This window comes from Pelodiscus sinensis, chromosome 11 (genome assembly GCF_049634645.1).
Source record: "Pelodiscus sinensis isolate JC-2024 chromosome 11, ASM4963464v1, whole genome shotgun sequence".
NCBI classification, from domain to species: Eukaryota; Metazoa; Chordata; order Testudines; family Trionychidae; genus Pelodiscus; species Pelodiscus sinensis.
This window is the reverse complement of record NC_134721.1, coordinates 50,253,540-50,271,505: the sequence shown is the minus strand read 5'-3', so window position 1 is coordinate 50,271,505 and position 17,966 is coordinate 50,253,540. Positions and strand designations below refer to the sequence as shown.

Genomic DNA, 17,966 nt, shown 5'->3' with positions numbered 1-17,966 from the left:
GGAACAGCAGGGCTAACCGTAAACTCTGAAATGCAAGAGTGTCTCACATGGATCATCTAGGAAATTCAACATCCTTTGGAAGAAGGTATAATCCTTACACCAAATGCAACTCAGTCTGACAGAGCACAGCTGGGAATAGTGAAGTTAGTGTACAGATCATCCTGGAGGGATGCAAGGTAGGCTAGTCACGAGAGCTCCTGATACATGGCAACACCTGTAAAACACACATCCCAGAAGAGTCTTATGCTAGCAACAATGCAGATTTAGTTGACATTTCAAATTGGTACCCATGAGCATCATTGTGTCAAAGTCCTCTATTTTATCACAGAACTGGGAAAGCACATGCTGCAGCATGCTGCCCAGCTAGTGGGTTTTAAAGAGGCTCTGGATGGATTGTTCTCAAGAAGGTGATATTTTAGTCTCCATCCCCATTCAGTCCTCTGCCTTGCTGAGGAGGCTGACACCACATTTTCCAGTTAGGGCTCATTGCATTGGTGATAGTTCTGCAATTTCAAAAAACTTGTCCACTGGGAACAAAAATTATTTCACATCAGTTACTCAGCCACTAGCTGGCATCAATTTTCAGTCACTGTCAGATCCAGATTAATAGTCTGGGAGCAGGAAATCTCTTCAGCCCATTATCAAATTCCTAAACCATCTACTCCCCCCATTCCTGTAGTAATATATTTTACAGGCTGAGGTACCTAGATAATGATGTCTTTGTCAGTTTAATGACAAAAATTGAAGCTACCTTTTTGAGGTGGTTAAGTATTTGATATGTTTCATAGCCTTAGCCCAGCTTCAAGGCAAGGATTTTAAGGATTTCCCAACTGCTCCCTTCTTCCCCCCAAAGATGCCACCATTAATATAAGGCAAAAGTATTAGACTTGGCATCTTTGTGTGTTTCAAATAATGACATGAAAAATCTGCTTAAATATAACAGTAACTTGTGTTTTATTTTGCTGTGCAATCTAATTCACTGACAACTAGAATGTTATGAAATGAAAACCTCCCAAAGAAAGGAAGTTTGAGCTAGTAATAACTTTACAGGACACACTTTAAACAATTTGTGTTAGTGAAAAGAGGTAAACAAGTTATAAGGAGAAGAATTAGTTACTTGCACTGAATAGATAGTGATTGTCCCCCCCCATAGCCCTAAGGTCATCCCCTCTCCTCCCCCCCCCCCCCCCAAAAAAAAAGTATTTTCATGAAATGGAGCTTCACAACACACACACAATTATTTTAATGTAAAAAACCCTGATCTTTCCCAGAATAAAATTTCTATTTATAAAACAAAGTTGGAAAAATTAGCATTTGAGCTAGTTCTAAATTCAGCAAGTCTATTTTCAAAAACAAAAAAGATTTGATTTCAAGTGAAACCCTGATATCTTCCCATTTCAAAGTCCCCTTATTTAGCTGCAGTTATTATTCCACAGCTATTATACTTAATAGTTGCAGTTATATTGTAGGTACACAAGGGAGGATCCTTTAAAGATTGGTCCACTAATAAGTTCAGTGTGAATTAGCCAGAGCCATAAATATACATATTGCAGTCTCTGCTGTAAGCCTTTTCTTCCCCATACACACAGCCTCACCACCATTTTATTGTCATTTCTTCCTGTGTGATATTTGAATGGCTTATAAATCACCTGCAGAAGAGACCTGTCTTATTTGCTCTGTAGAGTACCACAAGGCTCTCAGGTGAGAGATTTCACACAAAATTCAAACAAGAAAAAAAAAATCTTAAGATGCTGAATTTAAAAAACCCACCACAACAAAAGATTGGATGGTCTCAAATGGGATGACGACAACTCTTCTAAAAAGCGTTTAAAATGATAGCAAAGTGTTTAAATCAGCAGCAGGTTTGTTTTTAAACCTTTTGAGGGAAGGAGAAGAGGAGTGGCTGAAGGGGAAAAAAACCCTCAATCCTTTATAAATACATACAACAATCCATGGAGCAAGGTAGGTACAATCTAGAATATCAGAAAAAAAAATAGCCACACTACTAAGCCCTCAGAAAGGGCATCCAATTATTCCTAAGAACAAAGATAATTCTTCAGAATAAACTAGAAGAAATTCCAAGCAACAATTAAGACTAGAAATGGAAAGTTCATAGACATTGACAAGTCAGCTCCTTCAATTCTCCCTCTCCCTCCATATACATATACATATACATATACATATACATATACATATACATATACATATACATATACATATACATATACATATACATATACATATACATATACATATACATATACATATACATATACATATACATATACATATACATATACATATACATATACATATACATATACATATACATATACATATACATATACATATACAATGCTTAGAATAATATTTGGAACATTAATGAAATGGGGGTTGCCTGACAAAAATGTATCAGTTTAAAAAAATAAATTAAAAAAGCCACCACACACACAGCCCCCTCCCTCCCAACCTGTTACTTAACAAAGAGGAACTTCAAAATACCCACTGGTGCTGTGAAGATGGCATGCACTAGGCAGTAGTAACAATAATAATGCATAATCTCAGCTTTGACAAGTAGCAAGTGCAACTGGATGGCCCAAGAATTGGTAATGAGATACAGAGCCTTTTATCATCTTCAAGTCACAGATTCAAACCCAGACCCGGTGTTGGCAGCCAATGAAAGTAGTTACCCTCCAACAGCTGTTTAGAAGCTTCGGTGAAAACAAGCGCCAAATGGACAGATGCCTGCATTCTAAAACTCACTATGGCCAGCATTGCCACTGGCAGGCTCAGCAAAGACAAAGGAGAAATGCACTCTGGGATTGACACACCTCCTGGTTAGAGATGAAGTCCGTTGGCAGGACCCCTCTATGTTTTTCTTCTGTAGCCAGGCAGACAACCCCCGTCTCCAAGGCTCTGAATCCAGCTCCTTTCGTAAGCACTGGATTCAATTTTAAACAATTAAGTTTTATTAAGTTACAAAAACTGGGGTTCAGGCCAGTGCTGACCAGCTGTATCACAAGGCCTACAAGCTTGATGGGCCTTTCATTGCCAGAATTTGCAACTAAACCAAATAAGCTTGCCTCTAATAGCAGGAAGAAGTCAGATTTTCCAAATGCAGAGACTCCACCAGATGTTGTGTTGCCATGAACTAGCCAGCACTCATCTGAGTGGAGAGTGGAGTTGGTCTTCTCATTGCAATGTTTATATTGACTGCATTTATGATGCCTAAAGTTGCCAATAGAGTATTTATTTAGCAGTTAAAACTTTCTGCAAATGATTTTGCTGTCCCAAAAGATAAATATTTCTCAGCAGACTGACATGATATACTGTTTAAGGAGGCTGCATTTGGTTAAATTCTCTCAAATTACGATTTGCTGCTCCTTTGTATTTGAAGTGGCCACATTAACAATGATATTACAGTTGTAAATTGCACTGACATTAGAGACATTACATTTAGCACTGAATATATGACCCATAAAACGAGATGTTAAGTCCACCTTCTACAAAATTCACTACAGCCAGCATCTCCATTGGCCATCTCAGCAGAGACACGAAGGAGAAAGACACTGGGAGTAACGTTTTAGGGATTCCTAGTTCATCAATTTAGGAGCCTAAAAACCAACTTCGATCTTTCACATGGCTCTTTGCAATGCAAGCAGATTAACAAGGATCAAATCAAGTTAGGACTGATTTTTAAACTACCTTGGACTTATTTTTAAGATGGTCTGTGCCAAAAGATTTGTACACCGATTAGTAATGCTGGAGGTGCCCACGCTGCAAAATGTGGATCTGAAGTTAGTGTTTGAGGGTATTCAGGTTGGAAGTTTTATTTGGTCCATTATAGAAACTGTTGCAGATGAGAACTGAAATCTCCAACCCTGCCTTTCTTCTCACCTTCACCATCCCTTCTCCCATTCCAAACAAACAATAGAGGTCAGGTCCAGAGAGGAGTTTGATCCCCTCTGCATTAGGGATTATCTTTCCAGAGGAGACAAACAACAAAAGAACCAAACCTAAAGTTCAGAGCATTTGTGGTTGTTTCTGCAGCACTTACTGTGGACCGACCATATTCTGATCTCTGGGCACAAACAGTGCCATGTGCAAGGCAACGCAGGGTGTTATTTCAAGTGTGTGGTGGCAAGACAAGACAGAACACATCCTACATACATCCATCCTCGCCAGGGAGCAGAGCCTTTCTACAGCTATCACTGCAAGTTTAGGTGGCTTCAGGGCTGAAGCAGAGTCTATGGGTCACAAGATGGCTCCCAGCACAGCTGTGTGTCAGTAATTCAATGCAGCGGAAGTCCCTCCAGCCACATCCTGACTCCCATAGTGCCCTTCCACAGGCCTGCTGTGGAGGCTGATGCCTCACTGTGCTCCATGAAATGTGAGTGTGCACCAAAGTCTCCCAGTATCAGATCTCCACACCCAGTCTCTCCACATATCCTGATTTTCTGCTGCTGTGTCATGCAACAGACCATTTAGTCCTATCAAAGGAGGAGTTACCGCCAATCTAAGTCTCTTGACCAAGTTCTAGCTTGGATAGATGTAGTCTGCCTGCCTAAAATTCCCCCTACAGTCTTGATTGGCTACATCAAACCCTTCACATCCTGCCCTACACCATAGTGTAAGTTTGCTGTATTATATTAAAAGGCGGCTACATTAGCCTCCAGAGGTAAACACATTGTCCGAGTGAAATATCTTCAGATGCAATACAAGAAATTTCAGCTTTCAGCACTTACCTGAATTTCTGGTAAACATCTGTTACTGCCATTTCAGTTTTCTGTCACTTACTTATTTTAGGCATTAAAAGCAAACCTGCGGGAGAAGTAGCAGCATACCGGATGCCTTGCCTCTCCTTCATTTGAAGGAAGTGAACTCTGACTTTCCCCAAATACCTTTTGAGGTGGTGTGGGTTAGCTACTAGAGGAAGTGTAAGGGAATTCTCTATTAACTTGAAGTCTTTAGATCATTATTTGACAACTTCTGTAACTCAGCCAGAAGTGAGGGGGTCTATTACAGGAGTGGGTAGGTGAGGTTCTGTGGCCTGCAGTGTGCAGGAAGATCACGATGGTCTCTTCGGACATGAAAATTTGAGACTTATTTCCTCCTCGGTGGGTCCAGAACTGCAGTCTGAAGAAATGTTTGTATCTGGGAAATGAAGTTTGACTAAGAGTACAGAACTGCATATACTGTATAAGTATTTAAAGAACCACAGATGTAATTCTGAGTACATCCTACACTGCACACAGAAAATTCATGAACACATTCAAACAATGAATATTTCCAACAACACAACTTTTATTCCATGCCTTCCTTTGAAAACAGCTTCTTGCCTATATAAAAACCCTCAGCAATATTTCAAATGGTGGTGTCAGGGGACTTTGGTACATTTGGAGGGACAAAAGCCAGTAAACACTGCAAAATATTGCATTTTGAAAAAAATTTAAATATTTTAAATCTAAAGTTACTCAGTTTACCATGGAGAAGTATAAAATGAGTAAAGCTACCTCCCACCCACTCCAAGTCCACATGAGAATCCTGACGTGGGAGTGCCAAATATATAAGAACTTTTTCTTTAGCATAAGCAGAATGGGCCTTTTAGCCCCTCACTGAGGAACATCCTTCTCCTTTGCATCCAGCCAAGTGGAAGAAAGAATAACATGATCACGTAAATATACAGGGCTAGATTTTAAAAAGCTCCAACCCAGCAGCTCCTATTAGGCACCTAAAAACCTGTCCACTTCATTCAGAAGGGCTCCAGACTCAGCAGCTCCTACTGAGAATGCTAGATGCTGAGCTCTTTTGAAAAATCTGGCCCATGTTCTTAATCCTATTTCCACTCGCAAACCCCACCAAAAACAAACAAACCCCCAGACACCACACCTCACATCCCATTGACATCAATAGGAGAGAAGCAGGATTGATCTCATAACCATCTACAATAAAAACTGTTACTAGCTTTCCTTAATTACAATACGCTTCCTTCAAATGTGCTACTTAAGTGCTAGACACATGGGCTACATCTAGACTACATCCCTTTTTCGTAAAAGGGATGTAAAATAGATGTATTGCAATTGCTAATGAAGCAGGGATTTAAATCTCCCCCGCTTCATTAGCATAAAAATGGCTGCTGCTTTTTTTCAGTACAGAGCTTTGCCAGAGAAAAGCGCCCGTCTAGATGCTGATCTTGCGGAAAATAAAGCCTTTTCCGGAAGATCCCTTAGGGATAAGGGATCTTTCGGAAAAGGCTTTATTTTCCGCAAGGTCAGCGTCTAGACTGGTGCTTTTCTCCGGCAAAGCTACGTGCCAAAAAAAAAAGCGGCAGCCATTTTTATGCTAATGAAGCAGGGGAGATTTAAATCCCTGCTTCATTAGCAGTTGCGATAAGTCTAATTTACATCCCTTTTATGAAAAAGGGATGTAGTCTAGACGTAGCCATGGAAAAGTAGTAAGCCATTCTGACCTAAAAGGGAAAAAACAAGCAAGAGCAAGACAAAGCCAAAATTTCAAACAAGGGGTCACTAAACAGCCACCAAGCAGCCACAACACAAAATCTCAAGAACATTTAATGAATTTTCTTAACACTCCACAGCAACATTCTCCCCTCATAGATGCTGAAACTAAGGGTGCTGGTGGAGTCACTAGCTTGCAGTCATTTCCACTGTATGCAAGCTTTGCAGCTGGGCTTAATGGGTGTAATAGGCTCTCCTACTCACCAAGCCTCTAGTTATCAGTGGCCTGATGTGGGAGGCTGGGTCCCACTAAGTGCCTCTTTCAGGATTATTTAAAAGTCCACATAGGGGGTTTAGGCCACCAGACACTCTTTGTAGCAGAACTTGCCTCTTCACATCCCACCAATCACTCCACAAATATACTAGTCTCTGTCAGTCAAAAGCCACTAGCATTGAGGGTTCCTCTATTTACACACAGGCTTCAAACATTAAAGAAAAGCCCAGATGTCCCCAGTTAAAGGTTTTTGGGTGGCTCATGTACCCACACTCTTCTCCCTCCACACACCTCAGCCACTCAGGTGGAAGGGGCACTGCATTACCTCTGTCCCCTCTCAAATAAGGAAACTTGCAGGACTCCCCATCCTGGGGTTAAAGAACAGTCCCCCATACTTGATACCTCCTCTTCCAGGGCTTGTCTCTGTCAGTCCAACAGGGGGTTTCCCCAGTGTACAGGAGAGCAGGGTCCAGGGAAGTTCTCCCAGCTCTTTCCTTTCTCAAACAATAAGTAGGGCCATGAATTTTCATGGGTAAAACTCACTTTATTGGCACCATTTCACAGCTTCCTTCAGCACCAGGGAACTCCAAGGCCTCCTGGAGGATTTTTCAGCAGCTTTCCCCTGCTTCTTGATTCATCTGGGCAAGGCCCCCAGCTATTCCTGAGCTGCCTTATTCCAGGCAGTTCCCCTGCACTAACTGGAGAAGGCCTGCAGAGACTTTCCCTTCTCTCCACTACAGCTTCCTCCCACTAGAATGAGCACCTTTCTTTGTGGCCCATGTCCCTCACCAGCTGGGACTGAGAGCTACCTCAATTGGCCACAGCTGGTGCCAGGTGAGCTAAATAGTCTCTACCAGGAGGTAGCAATGTACCCCCTAGTCTGAGCAGCCAGGGCCTGTTTCCTCTTAAAGGGGCCAGGGCTCCAGCAGAGAGGACAAACAAGAAGACAAGTGAACAGTCAAAGAAATGCTACAGGCCCCTCTTCCTTTTAGGAGCCTTCAGCAAGGTGCAGTCCCTCACAGTGTCATTAGGCAAATCACTTGGAAGGAATCCAAAGAAGCATCTCAGAGCCCCACGTACCTTCCCTTCAGGGGCTTGAAACTATGGTGGTCACGTGAACGGTCCCAGTTCTCAGCCACACTCCTCCATGGGTGCTGAGGACTGGAGAGCTATTCTCCGCCCCAGGCTGAGCCCTCTTCTTTTAAAGCCCTTTCTCCAGGCCCGACATGTCCTGCCCAGGACTGCCTGAGCCCACAGCAGCTCCATAACCCTTTTCTGTCTGGTGTAGGATGCCTACACCCCCTTTGCAGATCTGTTGGGCCCATTTATGTATATAGTAAGCACCCAGCACACACCGTAGGAAGTTACACTGCGTTCTCAGAAGACATAGCTCACTCTTCACAATGGGTGAGAGCTGCCCTGCTGTAGAACTGTTTCACCCTTAAAGAAAAATAATTTGCACCCACATTTATATGAGAAGTTTTTTTTAAAAAAAATGCATCAATAATAAGTGTGTGTGTGTGTGTGTGTGTGTGTGTGTGTGTGGAGGCAAACAGGAAATATTGACTGTGAAAGGTGTCAAGGTGAGAGGGGAGTGAGGGAACAAGATTTTCTTTGCTTTAAAGCAGGGGTGAGGAACCTCAGGCCTGGGAGCTGGATGTGGCCCCTGGCTTGCCTGGATCTGGCTGCCGAGGCTCAGTATTGGGGAACCAGTGATGGCGCTCCAGCCCCCCTCCCAACCACCCACAGGGCTGGAGCACACAGAATCGACTAGCCCGGGACCCCTCGGCTCTGGTGTGCAAGGAGAATGTGGGGAGTGTCTTTCTCCTTCTCAGTCAGGGCCTTCGCGCTTGTCTGCGACTCCTCCCTCTCCCCCTCCCCCCGACTGATTTTTTTCTGTAGGTCACTGGCCCCACGTTTGTAACATCTCACAATCCCTTTACCTGCCATTTGTGACTCCCCCCACCCTTGGGGTCGTGCCCACCAGTTGAGAAATGCTGCTTAACAGACGCTATCAGAGGGCCAGGCTAGCCATTGGGGTGGCCCCCCAGGATGTAAAGGCTCAGAGGTGGAAAAATGGGGCCAAAGACAGCACATAGGGGACATGTGGAATCACATTCCCCCTCCTCGATTTTTTGATTGCTCCCCTTCCTCTGCCCCAGACAGGCAGAGTGGTCCACTGAGGCAAATCAGGAGGTGGAAGTGGCACTCTCTCACCAAACCGCCCTGAGCCACCAGCTGGATTTACCCTGAATGTTCCTCCGCATCCCTGTGGGGAGCATGCCCCCTCTGTGGGGCAGTCACGTGTCCATGCCCCCACTATCAAAGGCACTATCCTTCCCCAGGCACAGCCTGGAGACCACAGGAAAAGGTACAGCCCCATAGAGTCCCCACTCCGGGTAAAAAACCCTAACCCCAGGCAGCAGCCCCTCCCCACAGCCTCCCTTCCCAGCCTGTAGCACCGGATCTCTGGCCAGGGCTCTTCTGTTGTGTGGGGATCTGGGTGTCCCAGCCCGTTACTTCCGATGCAGGCAGCAGGTCCCTGAGGACAAGCAGGTTTGTGGGGCTGCAGCCAGGGAAGGAGGGCTGGGACATGGAGCTTTGTGCTGCTGAAGGTGACCAGGCTCTTTCTTCCAAAAAAGGTCTCAGTTAGCATCACGTTGCTGCTGGTACTTGAATCCTACATTAGCATGAATGGCAACAGGATGAGATTGGCTCCTGGCAGAGTGATGCTATTAAGCCAGACATTGTTAATATCAGGATCGCTATTAACTATAATCTGTGGTAGGGTGAATTGTCCCCATATCTGCTGGGATTTCAGAAATATTTCTGCCTCTGGCCTTGCACTCCCTGCGTAGGCACAGCGTCCCAATGACATCGGGGGAGCGTGCCCTCCGTCAGGAGTGCAGGATTAGACCCAGAGTTCGTTAGCAGTAAATGAAGTATCTGCCTCAGACACATTCTGCAGGAACAGCCATTCCATTTACAAATGCTGACACCTGGAATTTATGCTCTTTAGGTTTTAGCTTTCATCTGAATTGAACATAATGCGACAGAATGTATATTGGAGAGAGATTATGGGACAGTCAAGGGCACATTTACTGTAAGTACACTAATAAAATATCCTCAGGGAAAGCACACCTGGAAAATGTGAGATATGTAAACGAAAGGTCAAAGAAGAGAACTCTTGTGGACTTCAGATGTCTGAGCCCAGGAAAAACAGGGTTTTATTCCATTTTCAAAGGGCAGAAAACACATATGTGCCAAAATCTTTGGCCCAATTTTGGGCATCTTCCACCATGGGCTCTCTAGTTATAAAGGTGGTATTTTCTAATCCAACCCACACATACCTAATAAAAATTCAGATAGGGATAAATACTCTACTAGTCTTTCTGTCACCAAATATGAGACTTTTAGGGGATGGGAGGAACAGAAAGCTTTCACAGCAATTGCATTAATTTACCCCGTTTTTAGAAGACTGTTTAGCTAATAAGGGGCACGGTGTCTTTAGAGAGCCATTCTCAAAAATAAACCTTGTTTCCGAAGAAAAAAACAGAATTGACGTGTCTGTGTGACATACACTATATGATCTTCTCAGTAAGGAGCAGTCAGATACAATTATTATGCCTATAGAAGCAGATGTTTTACCGCTTTCTGTAAGTACAATGAGCAAGCATAGGGGATGTTTCTAAGCAGCATTTCCATGCAAGGTATTTTATCTGCTGCCACAGCCGTTCTGCAGGAACAGCCATTCCATTTACAAGCACCATTCCATTTACAAATCTAACAAGTTAAGTGATTTTATAGACTGGAAACGTGAGAGCCAGTTCATGCCACTCCAAAGTACATCAAACAGAAACCTCTTCCTACTCTTGCTGACAAATCCCCTCTCTGATAATTTTTTTTTCTGAAATAGGTTAATTTAGTTTCAGAAAAATAAATGAAAAGCCCCATTTTACAAACACAGCCGTGAACAGGTGCATTGTACAAAGTAATGTCATTATCTCTACTAAAATAATAGGGTTCAAGGGATATACATAGAGCCCTGTGCGGATAGAAAATGTGGATATAAAGTGGATATCCGCAAACTTGCAGGGCTCTAGATCTATGGGAAAGAGTAGCAATATAAAGATTAGGCTTCCTAATCCGAACTAGCTGTACTCCTCATTCCACGAATGAGGAAGCCTAATCCGAACTAGCTACTCCGTGCCGTGTGTAGCCGCGCGGCACGGGGTTCGAACTGCTGGCATTTAAAAGTGGCGCCGGCCGGCTTCATGCAAATGAAGCCCGGGAAATTCAAATCCCGGGCTTCATTTGCAAGTGCGGTATGCCTACATTACCCTCCTAGTTCGAATTAGGAGGGTAGTGTAGACATACCCTTAGAGTTCTTTGAAGGGATTAACAAACATGCGGACAAGGGGGATCCAGTAGATAAAGTATACTTAGATTTTCAGAAAGCCTTTGACAAGGTCCCTCACAATTGTCATGGGATAAGAGGGAAGGTCCTTTCTTGGATTGAGAACTGGTTAAAAGACAGGAAACAAAGGGTAGGAATAAATGGTAAATTTTCAGAATGGAGAGGGGTAACTAGTGGTGTCCCGCAGGGGTCAGTCCTAAGACCAATTCTGTTCCACTTATTCATAAACGATCTGGAGAAAAGGGTAAGCAGTGAGGTAGTAAAGTTTGCGGAGCTTTGGATTTGTCCTTTTCCCATTTCCTCTGCACCAGACAGAACCCACCCTATTGGAAGTGGACAGTTTAGCCAGGATTAGGTGGGCATCCCTTAGCAACTGGGAAAAATGCTATGGACTCTTTAGTTTGCAGCTGCACAGCCATCGGATATATGCAGAGGCCAGGACCCCCATTTGAGAGCACATCCAAGGCTATAGAAGTTCTATACATTACATCTTAGCCAACAGTAGAAAAGAATTCCGTGAATTCCATAATTTTTGCAGCTGCTTTGCATTTGCTTTCAGCAAATATTTGAGCACTTGAACTTCACTAGAGCAAACAGTAGTGAAAGAGTTAATTCTATACTAAAGTAATCAATGACTTTAGAATACCATGTTCTATTCCAAGATTAATTCATTACTCAACTGTTTAACATGCATCCAAATGTAAATACACCCCATGTAACTTATAACTAACCCAGACCACAACATTAAAATATTCAGTATTTGCCCATTGTTAGTGGACTAAATGTATGAGAATTTCTTGAACTGCTTGTGAGTATTTCACAGACAGAAGATGAAATTTGAAAGCGCATCTGCAGGCTGGCTTACAGTGTAGCCAACTCTAATAACTTTTATCATGAGTCTTACCATGAGTCTTACCATATTTGTATTTTTCTTAAAGCCCTAGCTACTGGAGTCATGTGACTATATGAAAACTTTAGCTTTCTTTATAAAAAAAGGAGGAAGTTTCTAGCTGTCATCATTGTGAAGAAATGCTTGAAAACATGAATCCGAAAGGCTAAAAATGAAAATAAAGAGACCCAAAATGTGTTTTTAAAATCCTGAGATTTTTAAAGACAATGCCATGATTCTGAGGTCCTGACTCATTTTTTAAGAGCTTGGAGCCAGAAGTGCTGCTTAAATTCAGTTCACAATTTCAATGTTATCTTCACACACACACACACACACACACTTTAAATAAAAGCTTAGATTCTGGCACATGGCAAAAGAGAAGTTCCACAGCACCATGGGAATATGCCAGACTCTGATTAGGATAACATATCAAGTTCCCTTCAAGCAGTAATTGAGACAATCATCAGCCTTTATCTAATTAAAATGAGCCCACAGTCATTAACTTTTGAATATTTTCCACATTTTGAAACAAAACCCATCACTGTAGCATTCATGGGTGTCGTATTAGAACAGAGCTACTCAACTTTGGAAGCCCCAGAGGCCACAATGATACTAACAGCCAGGGCCGGCCCGAGCCCTTTTGGATCCCTGGGCCCGGGCACGAGGCGCTGCCCCCGGGCGCACGGTGCATGCATGGGCCGGCCACGGCCGCTGGCGCACAGTCCAGGGTCCGCCCCGGGGAGCACGGTGCATGCAGGGCCCCGCGGCCGTGGGGGGAAGGGTGCTGCTAACCGGCGCCACGGGTCCGGTGCTGCGGGAGCCGGGCGCCCGGTGCCTGATGGCAGCTGTAAGGGACGCCGCACGCCCCTTACAGCTGCCATCAGGTGCCCCCCATTGGTTGGCGCCCTGGGCAGCTGCCCGGCTCGCCCATGACTCAGTCCGGCCCTGCTCACAGCACATGCTGAGGGCCGCAACTTAAGTGTGAAATAATCTATCTGAAAATATATGCAAATAGATTATTTCACACTGATGGGCATGAACACAAAGATTAAGGCGGGACTACACAACACACAGGCCCCATTTAAGTCAGTGCTGCTGATATTAATAAAATGCAATAGTTACCCAATGTCCACCCATATGACACCACTTTTAATGAGCAATGACAGTCCAGGAATTTAACTACTAAAACACATATCAACATTATATTAACTGCTTTTTTGTTTTGGCTCCCACCCGCGGGCCATGTGTTGAGCCCCGTGTAAAGCCAAACTGCACTGCGGGCCGCATGCAGCCCACAGGCCGCGTGTTGAGTAGCCCTCGATTAGAACATCTGTTAAAGAGCTAAGGCTCTCTGGCTCCTCCGAATAAGAGCAGTCCTAGCATAGGAGTTTCAGACACAGTTAAGTGAGGGATAGAAATAAGACAGTTTTAATGTCTAAAATAATTTGAGAGTTAGTTTAAATTGTCAAGTGCTTAGTTTAATATCCAGGAAGGTATCTCCAGGAGTAATTTTAGAAGTGTCTGATGGGGCAGAATTGGTATGAGAGTTATTTGTGGGACAGCCGAGAAGAGGCCAACATGGAATCATAGGCACAAATCAGACCATAAGTTCAAATGCACCAGCCAACTTTTAACTTACACACTCTATTTTTGCCAAAAAATTGCTGCATTAGGGGAGCAGAAGAAAGGAGCAGTTTCCTTGCTAGTCTAAGACAAACCAATTTTTCAACTAATCTGGCTCTACACTCTCCCCTTATGTAACAGTGACATAATTCAAGGTGGATCATTTTGGGGAGCTACAAGTTTTATAGAGCATAATTCATGGGAAAAGGTTGTCTGGAGAAGCTTTTTGTTTAAATTGTGAGACAGATGTATGTCTGCAGAAAGAGCATCCTAAAGAGATTTTTAGGAAGCATTTTGAAGTTTTCACTTGGGGCGCGTCTACACAGCAGGGCAAAAGTCCAATTAAGGGCAAAAGTCCAATTAAGATACACACTTTGTGTAGCGCAAATTGCATAGCTTATTTCGAGGTAAGGGTGCTGTGTGGATGCACCCTTAATGAATAAGCATTACTTACCTGCCTGTTCCCTTCACAGCCTTGTTTATGTTTGTTTCTCTTTATCCTTCAGCAATGCATGTGAGGTCTGGGATATCACGCAGGGCATGGTTTAGCTGAAAATGGAAACAATCTTGAAATATTTTTTTGCATAGAATCCATTTTTTTTTGTATGTAATGGTTGAAGAACTGTTGCATATGAATAAAAAGAACATAATGCATTAAGCAGATCTATGTTTGAACCCAGTATGGAATTTCTTTATATCAAATTAACTTTTGCAGGCATTTTTCCTGAAATATTATCCTTCATATAAATCTAATCCATTAAGTTCTTTACCTGTTCAGATCATCTTATGCTGCATAGATTAGCTATTTAAGTTAAACTGCTGCCAATCACTTCATATTTTAAGGCAGACATGGGGGACCTTTTTGGGATCGGGGGCTGCTGGCCACAGAAATAATCAGTTGGGGGCTGCATACAAAAGATAAACAAAAAGAAAAAAAAACCTACTGATGTACTCCCCGTCCCCTGCCCCCTGAGAAGAAGAAAGATACTCCCAACATTCCCCTCACATACCAGAGACTAGGGGGGCCCAGGCCAATAGATTTTGTGTGCTCCCACCCCACAGGGGAGGTGGCCAGGGGGGTTGGAGTGCCAGCATAGGCTCCCCAATGCTAGGGGGGAGTCCCAACCTTCAGGAACCCTCTGCTCCTGCAGGCAAGCCAGGAGCTGTATCTGGCCCCCAGGCCTTAGGTTCCCCACCCCTGGAAGCAGTGAGTTGTAGGAATGGCCTTCTGTCATTTGAGCAAGTCAGAAACCAGGGGAACCTGCATCTGCATCTCCTGGTCTGCTTTGTCCCATGCTCAGGCTTGGAGTGGGGATTGGAAACACAAAACTTTGTGACAATTTTTGAAGCTACAGGTTCTCAAGTGTCGCAGTAATAATGACACACACAAAAGCCAAGTTACAATGTGGAGACAAGAAGGGTGGATTCAGGCAACCTTTCATTGACGTCAGAGAGTTTTGGTGTGAATAAAGACTACAGGATCAAGTGCAGGGACTTGCATCAATCATTTGGCAAACGTAGGCTATTTCATTTGACCGTACACTACACTTCTTTCAAACTTTCCTTTCCCAAATATAATGGCATCAAGATTCAGTGGGCGGATTTGGCCCATTATACGCCTGCTCCAGTCAGTGAAATCTCTACATTGTGTTTTAAATCATACAGAAAGCTGTAGATTCATGAAAATAAGAAAACCACAAGGTCTAAATTAAAGTTAAACCATATCCATGACCTCATTAACATAGCAATGGATTCTTTTTAAGTGAATGGCCATCAATGTGTTGCACATTTGCGTACTTTCTGGCATCAAAAGAGACCTTTTTCCCACAGGGGCTGGGTCAGAGGAATGGTCCATTATTTGTTTCCTTTATGTTTTAATGTAAGCCCTTTTAATTTCTCAATTCCAGGTAATACCTAGTCTTGTCCCACCCAGCCTCTTCATTTTCACAGTAGTCAACCATTACGATAACATGGGAGAGAGAGATTCTGAGAGCCAGCCACTGTTACACTCCAGAATCTTTGGTGTTTTAATAAAGTTATTTATAAAAATATATAGATTCCATACCTGGCATTAAGTGTTCATAGTTACTTGACACAGCCCCGGGTTTTGACTAGGAACCGAACACGAACAGTAAAAAAGCTTCAGAGGGGTAGCTGAGTGAGTCTGTAACAGGAAAAACTTAAAAAACAACAAATAGTCTAGTAGCACTTTAAAGACTAACAAAATATATAGGTGGTATCATGAGCTTTCATGGGCACAACCCACTTTTTCAGATGACTGGAGTGTTGGAAGTCCAGATGCAAGAATAAATAGAAGAAGGAGGGAGAGAGGGAGAAGCAAAAAAATTGAAGGGGAGGAAGAAAAAAAGGCTGTGAGTAGATAAGGTTCAGAGGGACAGCCGAGTGAGTCTGTGGCAGACAGACAAACAGTAAAGAAATCCAAACACCTACCCGAGCACAGACAAACTGTAGAAGATTAATCATAGAATCCTAGGGCTGGAAGAGACCTCCGGAGGTCATTGAGTCCAATCGCCTGCCCAAAGCAGGACCAACCCCAACTAAATCATCCCCGCCAGGGCTTTGTCAAGCCGGGATATAAAAACCTTTAGGGATGGAGATTCCACCACTTCCCTAGGTAACCCATTCCAGTGCTTCACCACCCTCCTAGGCTGTGTCTAGACTGCAGGGTTTTTTCAAAAAAAGTAGCCTTTTTTCGAAAAAACTTCCCCTGCGTCTAGACTACAGCCGCATTCTTTCGAAATTAAATCGAAAGAACGCGGCTTTTCTTTCGACGGCGGTACTCCTCATTTCTCAAGGAAGAACGCCTTTTTTCGAAAGTGCTCTTTCGAAAAAAGGCATTCTTGAATGCAAACAGGGCTTTTTCGAAAGAGAGCATCCAGACTGCCTGGGTGTTCTCTTTCGAAAAAGCGGCTTTCTTTTTCAAAAGTACCGCTTGCAGTCTAGACGCTCTTTTTTGAAAGAGGTTTTTTCAAAAGTATCTTTCGAAAAAGCCTCTTTCAAAAGAGCCTTGCAGTCTAGACGTAGCCCTAGTGAAATAGTTTTTCCTAATATCCAACATAGACCTCCCGCTAAGGAGTAGGAAAGAAAACCACACCCAAAAGAAAACCACACCCCATCCTAACTCAACTGGGACTACTCAGATGGGTAAAGTTAGGCAGCTACACGAATGTTTGCAGGATCAGAGCACAATCAGAGCTCATCCCCAGCTGTTGCTGATACACTTCAGCACAATTCAAAGTCTTCTGATTAATCTATGCAAATAACTCCAAGGGTACATCTAAACTACATGCCTCCTTTGACGGAGGCATGTAGATTAGCCAGATCGGCAGAGGGAAATGAAGCTGCGATTAAAATAATCGCGGCTTCATTTAAATTTAAATGGCTGCCCCGCTCTGCCGATCATCTTTTTGTCGGCAGATCGGGGCAGTCTGGACGCGACGCACCGACAAAGAAGCCTTTCTTGATCGGCACAGGTAAGCCTCGTGAAACCAGGTTTACCTGTGCCGATCAAGAAAGGCTTCTTTGTCGGCGCGTCGCGTCCAGACTGCCCCGATCTGCCGACAAACAGCTGATCGGCAGAGCAGGGCAGCCATTTAAATTTAAATGAAGCCGCGATTATTTTAATCGCAGCTTCATTTCCCTCTGCCGATCTGGCTAATCTACATGCCTCCGTCGACGGAGGCATGTAGTCTAGACACACCCCAAGAGAGCAGCGCACTCCTCCAGTACCTTAAAGTTGACAATCATTACCCTCAAGGGAAAAAAAATTAACACACACTACAGCTCCCAGAATTCTTGCTGTGAAAGGATTATGGCACCCTGCATGGCATAGATAAAGCTTGCTGTTAACCCCTTAAACTCCAGAAACCAGCACAAAAAGCCAGCAATTTACAACAATACTATTTGAGTCAACTAACAAGTCTTACCAATAATCACATAAAAGCTCTTTTAGGTGTATTGATTTGCTGTCAAATTCTGCTCCGTTGCTCCTGCTCAAGTCAACATTGCTTTTACCCCTCAAACTTTAACCCGGGGGAGATCAAGGAGGCCGGGGGAGAGCGAGGAGGCCGGGGGCAGCGCGACTGGCCGGGGGAGAGCGAGGAGGCCGGGGGCAGCGCGACTGGCCGGGGGAGAGCGAGGAGACCGGGGGCAGCGCGGCTGGCCGGGGGAGAGCGAGGAGGCCGGGGGCAGCGCGACTGGCCGGGGGAGAGCGAGGAGACCGGGGGCAGCGCGGGTGGCCGGGGGAGAGCGAGGAGACCGGGGGCAGCGCGACTGGCCGGGGGA

At 44.1% G+C, this 17,966-nt stretch overlaps 1 long non-coding RNA gene across 2 annotated transcripts in view; it reads right to left on the bottom strand.

The window, feature by feature from the left end:
- The window catches only part of LOC142830995 (uncharacterized), a 382,298-nt gene extending 374,820 nt beyond the window's left edge, over positions 1 to 7,478 (bottom strand). For both annotated transcript variants that reach the window (XR_012906580.1, XR_012906581.1), the window contains exon 1: positions 7,276 to 7,478. This is a non-coding gene — a long non-coding RNA (uncharacterized LOC142830995). The remainder of the gene's footprint in view (positions 1 to 7,275) is intronic.
- Positions 7,479 to 17,966: the final 10,488 nt, after the last annotated feature.